The sequence below is a fragment of the Dermochelys coriacea genome, chromosome 16 (genome assembly GCF_009764565.3).
Source record: "Dermochelys coriacea isolate rDerCor1 chromosome 16, rDerCor1.pri.v4, whole genome shotgun sequence".
Classification (NCBI taxonomy): Eukaryota; Metazoa; Chordata; order Testudines; family Dermochelyidae; genus Dermochelys; species Dermochelys coriacea.
Genome location: NC_050083.1, coordinates 5,769,847 through 5,779,703, shown reverse-complemented (window position 1 = coordinate 5,779,703; position 9,857 = coordinate 5,769,847). Strand labels below are relative to the sequence as shown.

General features: G+C 44.2%; 1 pseudogene; it reads right to left on the bottom strand.

The window, feature by feature from the left end:
- Positions 1 to 846: 846 nt before the first annotated feature.
- On the bottom strand, positions 847 to 1,021 carry LOC119844430 (annotated as a pseudogene).
- Between the last annotated feature and the right edge of the window lie 8,836 nt (positions 1,022 to 9,857).

Below are 9,857 nucleotides of genomic sequence, written 5' to 3'. Positions count from 1 at the left end.
TGGAACACATGACTTATGAGGAGAGGCTGAGGAACTAGGATTGTTTAGTCTGCAGAAGAGAAGAATGAGGGGGGATTTGATAGCTGCTTTCAACTACTTGAAAGGGGGTTCCAAAGAGGATGGATCTAGACTGTTCTCAGTGGTACCAGATGACAGAACAAGGAATAATGGTCTCAAGTTGCAGTGGGGGAGGTTTAGGTTGGATATCGGGAAAAAAGTTTTCACTAGGAGTGTGGTGAAGCACTGGAATGGGTTACCTAGGGAGGTGTTGGAATCTCCTTCCTTAGAGGTTTTTAAGGTCAGGCTGGACAAAGCCCTGGCTGGGATGATTTAGTTGGGGCTTGGTCCTGCTTTGAGCAGGGGGTTGGACTCGATGACCTCCTGAGGTCCCTTCCAACCCTGATATTCTATGATTCTATGACACCTAGTGCCTTGTCTTGATCTTACAAACCAAGATACATGGAACATAGGCTGGGTAGGGAGAAGTCTATGTAAGTCATGCACTTGTTGATGTACATGTGACCTCTAATATTACCAATAATACCCCCCCCCCAATACAAAGAACCAAAAGCCAACCAACCATCTCCCCAAAAGACCCACGGTCTGGAAAGCATTCATCCCTCATGCTGTTGAAAGACTCACAGCAGAAAGACAGATGCTAGCTTCTTAAACAGTTCTCTAGCAAGACAATAGACTCACAAAACACGCGCAAGAGATTGTAATAATATTTTCTTATAAAGAAACCAAAGCACTATAGATTTGTCAACTACTTCAAAAAAATCAGCTTTAAAGAAGAATCATCACAGTAAAACTCTTTCTGCTTTTCTGACCGGAATATTCTCCAAAGGGAAATGCACTGTTTCTGGAAGCACTGCAATACTAGGTCAATGCGTGGGATGGATAGAGCAAGCTCCTATTCCATCCTCCTGTTTCAAAAATCAATTTAATATACAGTCCTTAAATAAAGGACATATCAGATATTAAACTGATAAGAACAGATTTAATAGTTTTATTAAGATGATGTTGAAGTAAAAAGAAAACAGTACAGAGTTTAAGCATAGAAGTTTCTGGTTATCAGGGAATAAGGTACAGATTATCAAGTGGTGCAAAATTGGGTTTAGGAACGGGTAGCATAAGGAATACATAATCTGCAATTTCCCCCATTGGGGGTAAAAGTTTAACAGGTCAAAGTACAGACATTGAGATATGGGGGTTTGCTGTCTAGATAATGGCTATGTTCATGGTGTGGAGTATAATGAGTGGATAGATCTACCCTCATTTGGTGGGATTTAATATTCAGTGAGTTTATGGTTCCAGTTCATATGGTCCAATGGAAAAAGTCACCCAGTCCCTTTCCCATGGTTAATGCACAATGTTGTACCAACTCACTTGATTTTAGCTCATAAAGCCAAGAAGCAATGATAATACCCTGCAACGGTAATACTCTGCAACGCACGCACACCCCTACTACCATTGCTTTCTACCTCAGCGTGATGAGCTCCCTGACATGCAACAAGCACTATAACTAGCTAACTATAAATGAGGGTCACTTCCCCAAAATGACTCCAGTGGAAGAAATCAAAGCAAGAACCCTTAATACACAATTCTGTTCAAAGACAGATAAATCTTGCAGGTGCCTTCCTCTTACTGATTTCCCTGTATACTCCTAATTTGCATAAACCCACCCACTGACCTGTGACTATCAATCTCTCGCTGTTAACTCTTAAAAACAGGGCAAAGAAAGCCTGTGCAAGCGCTATACTGCAGCCCCAATGCTCTTTTCTGCTCCTTCCCCCAGTGTCAGTACAAATAACCTCAACAGATTTCAAAATAAGCAACTTGCATCAGTTATGTTGAAAGAACTGAACTTATTCTTTTTTTTAAGCCAGGAGAGTTCATCCAACTGGATTGTAAACAACTGTAAAAGCAGAGTTTGGATCTCTCTCACATGGATGTTGTGAAGATAAATACATTAAAGATTGTGAAGTGCTTTGAGAGCTGCTGATGAAAAGCAATGTTTAAGAGCTAGTTAATATTACCTAAACCACGAGTCTCTCTCATTCATTTTAACTGCATTATTGCTCAGGGAAGGAGTTTAAAAGAACACGATGATGTCATCTGATTTATGACAGACTCCAGAGGATATATTTGTATGGAAACTATTGCAAAGCATTGAATTGCATTGCGATGGGCAATTACATCCCAGTTCACTGTGGGCAAATCTGAACTAAAATTTCCATGCAAAAGGCAGAATTTCATGGTGTGACTTGAACTTACAAGAGACAGGAAATTCAGGTGGGAGGTTGAAATGTCTTTCTTAACTCACCCTATTGTGTTGAGGTATTCCAGCACACACACAGTTGTGGGGGACTCCAGGAAGAATTTGGTGTAACTGGACAAATTGCCACTGGAGTTTTAGTCTTGTGAGATGTCTATAAATACAAAGCCCCTGACAAAAGGCCATATTGATTGCACCTCCTGATTGCTATTGGGGGAATTAATTTCTGCCCATATTCTACATTTCCTGTGAGTTCAAATCAAAATGTGAATGTTGCTTTAACATCTCTTCTATATAGCATCAGGTTTCAAGATTTAATAAAATAAGTATAAATAAATGAATAAATAAAAAGAATTAAAAAGAAAAGGAGTACTTGTGGCACCTTAGAGACTAACAAATTTGTTAGTCTCTAAGGTGCCACAAGTACTCCTTTTCTTTTTGCGAATACAGACTAACACGGCTGCTACTCTGAAACCTGTCATTATGCAAGGCAATGAATTTAGCCGTATAGAGTGGAAATCTGCCAACTTCATGAAAAAACTCACACAGATACAGACAGACATCATCTTCCTCTCCAAATGCAAACAGATGGACATCATACCAAAAGGACTGAAGGTAAAAAATCCATTACAATCTACATACCACACAGACTGTGCTGACAGCTTGTGCCACACACTCTCAAAGAAACTGCGGAACCACCTGATCAACATCCTCTACAGCAAACAGGGAAAGATTAAGAATGAGCTCTCAAAACTGGATACTCTCATAAAGAACCAACCTTCCACACAAACTTCCTCGTGGCTGGACTTTACAAAAACTAGACAAGCCATTTACAACACACACTTTGCTTCTCTACAAAAGAAAAAGGACACTAAGCTATCTAAACTACTACATGCCACAAGGGGCCACAAGAGTGGTTCCTGTAAGCCACCCAGCAATATTGTTAATCTAACCAACTATACTCTTAACCCAGCAGAAGAATCTGTCCTATCTCGGGGACTCTCCTTTTGCCCCTCCACCCCCACGAACATGATAGAGTTCTGTGGTGACCTAGAATCCTATTTTCGACGTCTCTGACTCAAGGAATATTTCCAACACACCTCTGACCAACATATTAACCCACAGAGACCTTCCTATCAACACTACAAAAAGAAGGATTCTGGGTGGACTCCTCCTGAAGGTCGAAACAACAGACTGGACTTCTACATAGAGTGCTTCCGCCGACGTGCACGAGCTGAAATTGTGGAAAAGCAGCATCACTTGCCCCATAACCTCAGCTGTGCAGAACACAATGCCATCCACAGCCTCAGAAACAACTCTGACATCATAATCAAAAAGGAGGTGCTGTCGTCATCATGAATAGGTTGGAGTATGAACAAGAGGCTACTAGGCAGCTCTCCAACACCACTTTCTACAAGCCATTACCCTCTGATCCCACTGAGAGTTACCAAAAGAAACTACAGCATTTGCTCAAGAAACTCCCTGAAAAAGCACAAGAACAAATCCGCACAGACACACCCCTAGAACCCCGACCTGGGGTATTCTATCTGCTACCCAAGATCCATAAGCCTGGAAATCCCGGACGCCCCATCATGTCAGGCATTGGCACCCTGACAGCCGGATTGTCTGGCTATGTAGACTCCCTCCTCAGGCCCTACGTTACCAGCACTCCCAGCTATCTTCAAGACACCATTGACTTCCTGAGGAAACTACAATCCATTGGTGATCTTCCTAAAAACACCATCCTAGCCACTATGGATGTAGAAGCCCTCTACACCAATATTCCACACAAAGATGGACTACAAGCTGTCAGGAACAGTATCCCCGATAATGTCACGGCTAACCTGGTGGCTGAACTTTGTGACTTTGTCCTCACCCATAACTATTTCACATTTGGGGACAATGTATACCTTCAAATCAGCGGCACTGTGATGGGTACCCGCATGGCCCCACAGTATGCCAACATTTTTATGGCTGACTTAGAACAACGCTTCCTCAGCTCTCGTCCCCTAATGCCCCTACTCTACTGTTGCTGCTAGCAGGCTGGCTTACAGGACAACTGACACAGTTGCTGGTAAAAAGCACTTTATTTCCCTTCCCACAGCCATATATATACAGCACTTGTTTATTCCTTTTCTGTTGTTTATCACCCAATGTTCTCATCATTCTTATCTTTGGGTTCCATTATCTTGTGGTAGTAAAGACTCTCAGGTGCTGCTTATATCATTAGTCCTTAGTTCAGCCAAAGTTTAGTCCTCAGTCCAGCCAAAATCTTCTGGCCTTGTCCTTTATCTCTTGTACTGTTATTTTCCATTACTTGGCACACATTTCTAAAACATCTGATACTCAGCATTTCCCACATCTCCCCCTTTTTGTTAAAAAGCAGCTTGAATCATCCGTGACATTCCCCAACACATACATTGAACTATATATGGACCACACAAACAAATTATACCAATACAGATACCAATTAATAAAAGAGTGTGCTGTAATTATGTTATTCATATTTTGTTCTAATTTTGCAAGTAACTCATGAACGGAGTGAGAATGATCTGACAAATTAACACAACACATACCCTCAAAATCTTCACATCCGTGTCCATGTGCTAATAACAAAAATTCACTCGCAGCACTGTTATATAAAACTGCATGGCAAATGCTATCTACATCGATTAATAACTCAGTTAATATTTCAAAAATTAGATTAAAATGTTTAATACTCCAACACACTAATTTCTCTAAATTAAAAGCATTTTCCATAATAGCAACACCAGGGATGCTTAAGCAATAGAAAATCAATCGCAGCTCGATTATTTAAAATGGCATCTTTTAATTCCTGTCGTTCCATACTTAAAAGAGCAATTGCCTGTGATGTAGCATTAAGCGCTTTAACAGCAAAACAAGCTAATGCATTCAAAGTTTGCACCGTATAATAAGTTGCAAAGCCAGGAATGCCTGCAACAGCATTCAGCAAAGCCAAATATTCTGAGTGACTATATAAGGTAACATCGGCGGAACACGTATTTTGCAGGGCCGTGCTTCGCCGATTTCGCTGCTGATTCTTTCCGGGCAACAAAAGGGTCATTCGGCTAAGACAGCACAAGGTATTATGACTTAGATTGGCAGGAATATAACTAAAGGTTCGTTCGCCGCAGGTAAAAAACCAACCAGACGGCAAAATAATATGTCCATAATTAAAAGAAACATTAACCGCATTAGTACAATTCAAAAGGGGGGCACTTACGGTTTGGCAGCCCCTGGGTACCTTTGCGCGTGTGCAATTAACCACTCATGCACACGTTACATTATCTGCCCCGGCTGGGTACGGGGTATGTAAAGATAGGGCCCCAGGGGGCAAGGAGTAATTGGCGGGGCCCCAATTTGCCATAGTCGAATACTGTGAAGACAAATTGGCATAAGCTGCAAGCATGGTGACTGCCAATTTCTTCGGGATAATGACATATGGCAACAAGACAAGTGCCCAGTAGTTCCCCGGCTGCCACAGAATCAGACAAACAAAAGTGTGTGACATTGGCTATCAATGCTAGACGTTCCCATAGGTTATAAGTCATTCGCACGCGTAGGGGTACAAGGAGTCCCCCCTGTAACCCGAGCAATAACACTATAACAATATCGATAACCCACATCCTCATTCTGGAAATAAACAGGATATGGCAACAAAATCTGATGTGGATCAATTCCTGTCATTACAGTTACTCTTTTCCGCGCTTGCACTATTAGCATGGCTATTGCTTCAATTCTGGAAGTTACCGTACGCACATTTTTACACGGTGGAAATATCCATTCCAAACCGACTAGGGGGTCTTTATCCCTTATATCCCACTGAAATAATAGCGCTTCCAATACTGCATCTAGGCTAAAGACCGCTACCACGAAGGGTAAGTTTTCCCGATATCTCCCGGAATAACCCTCCCCCACCTTCTGTCCTATTCGTTGTAATGCTTGCTTCTGTAGTACCGACAGTTGTCGTTTATCTCCAGGGGCTCTCCCCCCTTCTAATAAGGGAAGAAGAGGAATTATATCCTGATTTGTGATGCCACAAAGGGGGCGAAGCCATTGCAGTTCACCTAGCAGTTTCTGTGCATCATACAGTGTGCGAACATGAGGAGAGATTTTCAACTGCTGGGGGCGTACGGTGCAGTCAGTGATCCAAAGTCCCAAATACAAAAAAGGGGCTTTAGTCTGACCTCTTTTCTTGGGGCAATCCCGTTTTAAATGACCCATCTTTCCACACTAATAACACGCCCCCTCCATTCCTCTACGCCAGTTCGACTTGGAGGTATTCAAGGCTACCGCCAAGGCGCGTGCATGAATCTTTGCCTTATCCTCCTCCTCCACCAAGGGGGCACGAGTGCAGGCTTCAATCATGTCGACTAGGGAGGCCGATTTTGGTAAAGTCACCAAAATCTTCTTACACGTGGGGTTAGCATTTTGAAGGGCTAAATCTACCCCCAATGCCGATCTGGCATCTGGTGTTAAATTAGGGGCCCTATCCAATGCCGTCCTTAGGCGGTCCAAAAAGAGGGCAAAAGATTCGCCCACTCCCTGCGTGACTTTTAAATAGGGAGGTGAAGGGGTGCCCAAATCAGGGAGCTCTTTGAATGCCTCCAATGCTAGAAGCTGAGACTGTTGTAATATTTGGGGTACCAATCGCGCCTGTAGCTGAGGCTCTTCAAATCGCCCCTGTCCCAACAACATGTCTATTGATGCTACCTGGAGAGGGTTGTCCCGGGGTCTATCTAAATTAAGCACTGCCGCGTGCTCAGCCTTTTTTCTCCATGAATCCTTCCATAATAATCTCTGTGTGGGTGTTAACAACATGTCTGCAAATTTCTGGGCGTCAAAGGGACACATCGCTTGCCCTGAGAATATTTGTTCTAATAATGCTTGTACATACGGATTTTTCAAGCCATATGCCACAATAGCTTTCTGAGCCTCCCTCATCAATTTCCAGTCTAACGGCACCCAAGATTTAACCCCCTCCCCTGATACCGATACCGGGAAAGTAGCCGGCATGGCATCCAAAAATTCCCCTTCAATTATAGCATCCTTTATCAATCCATGCCAGCGCTTAATTGGGTCAGGAGATCCCACTCCTCCCCCCCCATCCCTCCAAATCACCCCCGTCCCCCATTCTTCTTGCCTTCGTCCAATTGAAGAACACGTAGGTGGCAGAGGTTTCACTTTTGGTCGAACCGGTTGCGTAGCGGGGGCATAAATTTTGCGATATTCTTCCTCTGCTGTCGGTCGCAACTCTCCCTCGGGAGTGAGGTGCTCCGTACAACCATAATACCCACACAACCTACAAATATGGGGCAAACGTGAGGGGTCAGGTATGCCGTGCTCTTTAAGCTGTTGCAGCAAATGCGATCGTGACGATCCTTGCGGTCTGTTTTCCTTTCTATCCAGCTCATCCATCATCTGTTGAGCTGCAATACCTTCCTTATATAATCACCAAATTATCTGGTCCTGCGTCAAGTTATCAAACTCTCCAGTTTTAGGCAAGTCAGTAATCTGAAAGTGTCGGGGAGGGGCTGGTGGCACAACCGCGGGTGGCAATCCTGACCCCCCTTGTAACGGGTTCTCTGGATTGCCCGATGACAATTCCCCTGACACAGGCTGATCCACGGCCATCGGTTCGCCCCGATCTGAGTCGTCATCCTTCAAGGGCAACGGTACCTCACTGGGGTCCAACGGCGCCAAAGGAATCATAGGCGTTGTTTTACCAAAAAAGTCTTTCGCTCCTACCGTGAAGGCCCCTTTCACTGATGATTCTAATGCCTCGCGTAATGCAATACGCGCCCCTGCGTGAGCCGCTGCGGTGGTAACGGCTCGATGAACAGTCCGCCAGATAGGGCTCAAGGCAGCAGCTTCTTTATTTCCGACCCCCACAAAGTCCCACAGGTCTTCCCCCACGGTTTTCCACACCTAGGAGTCAAACACATTCTTTGCATTAACCAGGACACCCCGTCGCTTTCCCCACCGAAGCAATTTTTGAAGAGCTTCTGGGGAAAATTTTTCTCCCTGGTTATTAAGCAGATTGCTTAAGACCTTAAACACGGCCTGCTCATCTGCTGATGCTGCCGCTCCCATTATGAGAGATATTCCCCGCCGCTCACCTTTCAGTGGGAACTCCCCCGCCTCTTGGGCGTCCCGGTTCCTCACCTGAACGGAGGACACCGGCAGCGGCGGTCCCTGCTATTTCTTCCTCTGTCCGTGGTATCAAATTCACAGAATTCTATCATGTCGGGGTCACCATTTGTTGCTGCTAGCAGGCTGGCTTACAGGACAACTGACACAGTTGCTGGTAAAAAGCACTTTATTTCCCTTCCCACAGCCATATATATACAGCACTTGTTTATTCCTTTTCTATTGTTTATCACCCAATGTTCTCATCATTCTTATCTTTGGGTTCCATTATCTTGTGGTAGTAAAGACTCTCAGGTGCTGCTTATATCATTAGTCCTTAGTTCAGCCAAAGTTTAGTCCTCAGTCCAGCCAAAATCTTCTGGCCTTGTCCTTTATCTCTTGTACTGTTATTTTCCATTACTTGGCACACATTTCTAAAACATCTGATACTCAGCATTTCCCACACTCTACTTGCGCTACATTGATGACATCTTCATCATCTGGACCCATGGAAAAGAAGCCCTTGAGGAATTCCACCATGATTTCTACAATTTCCATCCCACCATCAACCTCAGCCTGTACCAGTCCACACAAGAGATCCACTTCCTGGACACTACGGTGCTAATAAGCGATGGTCACATAAACACCACCCTATATCGGAAACCTACTGACTGCTATTCCTACCTACATGCCTCTAGCTTTCATCCAGATCATACCACACGATCCATTGTCTACAGCCAAGCTCTACGATATAACCGCATTTGCTCCAACCCCTCAGACAGAGACAAGCACCTACAAGATCTCTATCATGCATTCCTACAACTACAATACCTACCTGCTGAAGTGAAGAAACAGATTGACAGAGCCAGAAGAGTACCCAGAAGTCACCTACTACAGGACAGGCCCCACAAAGAAAATAACAGAACGCCACTAGCCATCACCTTCAGCCCCCAACTAAAACATCTCCAACGCATCATCAAGGATCTACGACCCATCCTGAAGGACGACCCATCACTCTCACAGATCTTGGGAGACAGGCCAGTCCTTGCTTACAGACAGCCCCACAATCTGAAGCAAATACTCACCAGCAATCACACACCACACAACAGAACCACTAACCGAGGAACCTATCCTTGCAACAAAGCCCGTTGCCAATTCTGCCCACATCTCTATTCAGGAGACACCGTCATAGGGCCTAATCACATCAGCCACACTATTAGAGGCTCATTCACCTGTGCATCTACCAATGTGATATATGCCATCATGTGCCAGCAATGCCCCTCTGCCATGTACATTGGTCAAACTGGACAGTCTCTACGTAAAAGAATAAATGGACACAAATCAGACATCAAGAATTATAACATTCAAAAACCAATTGGAGAATACTTCAATCTCTCTGGTCACTCGATTACAGACCTGAGGGTGGCTA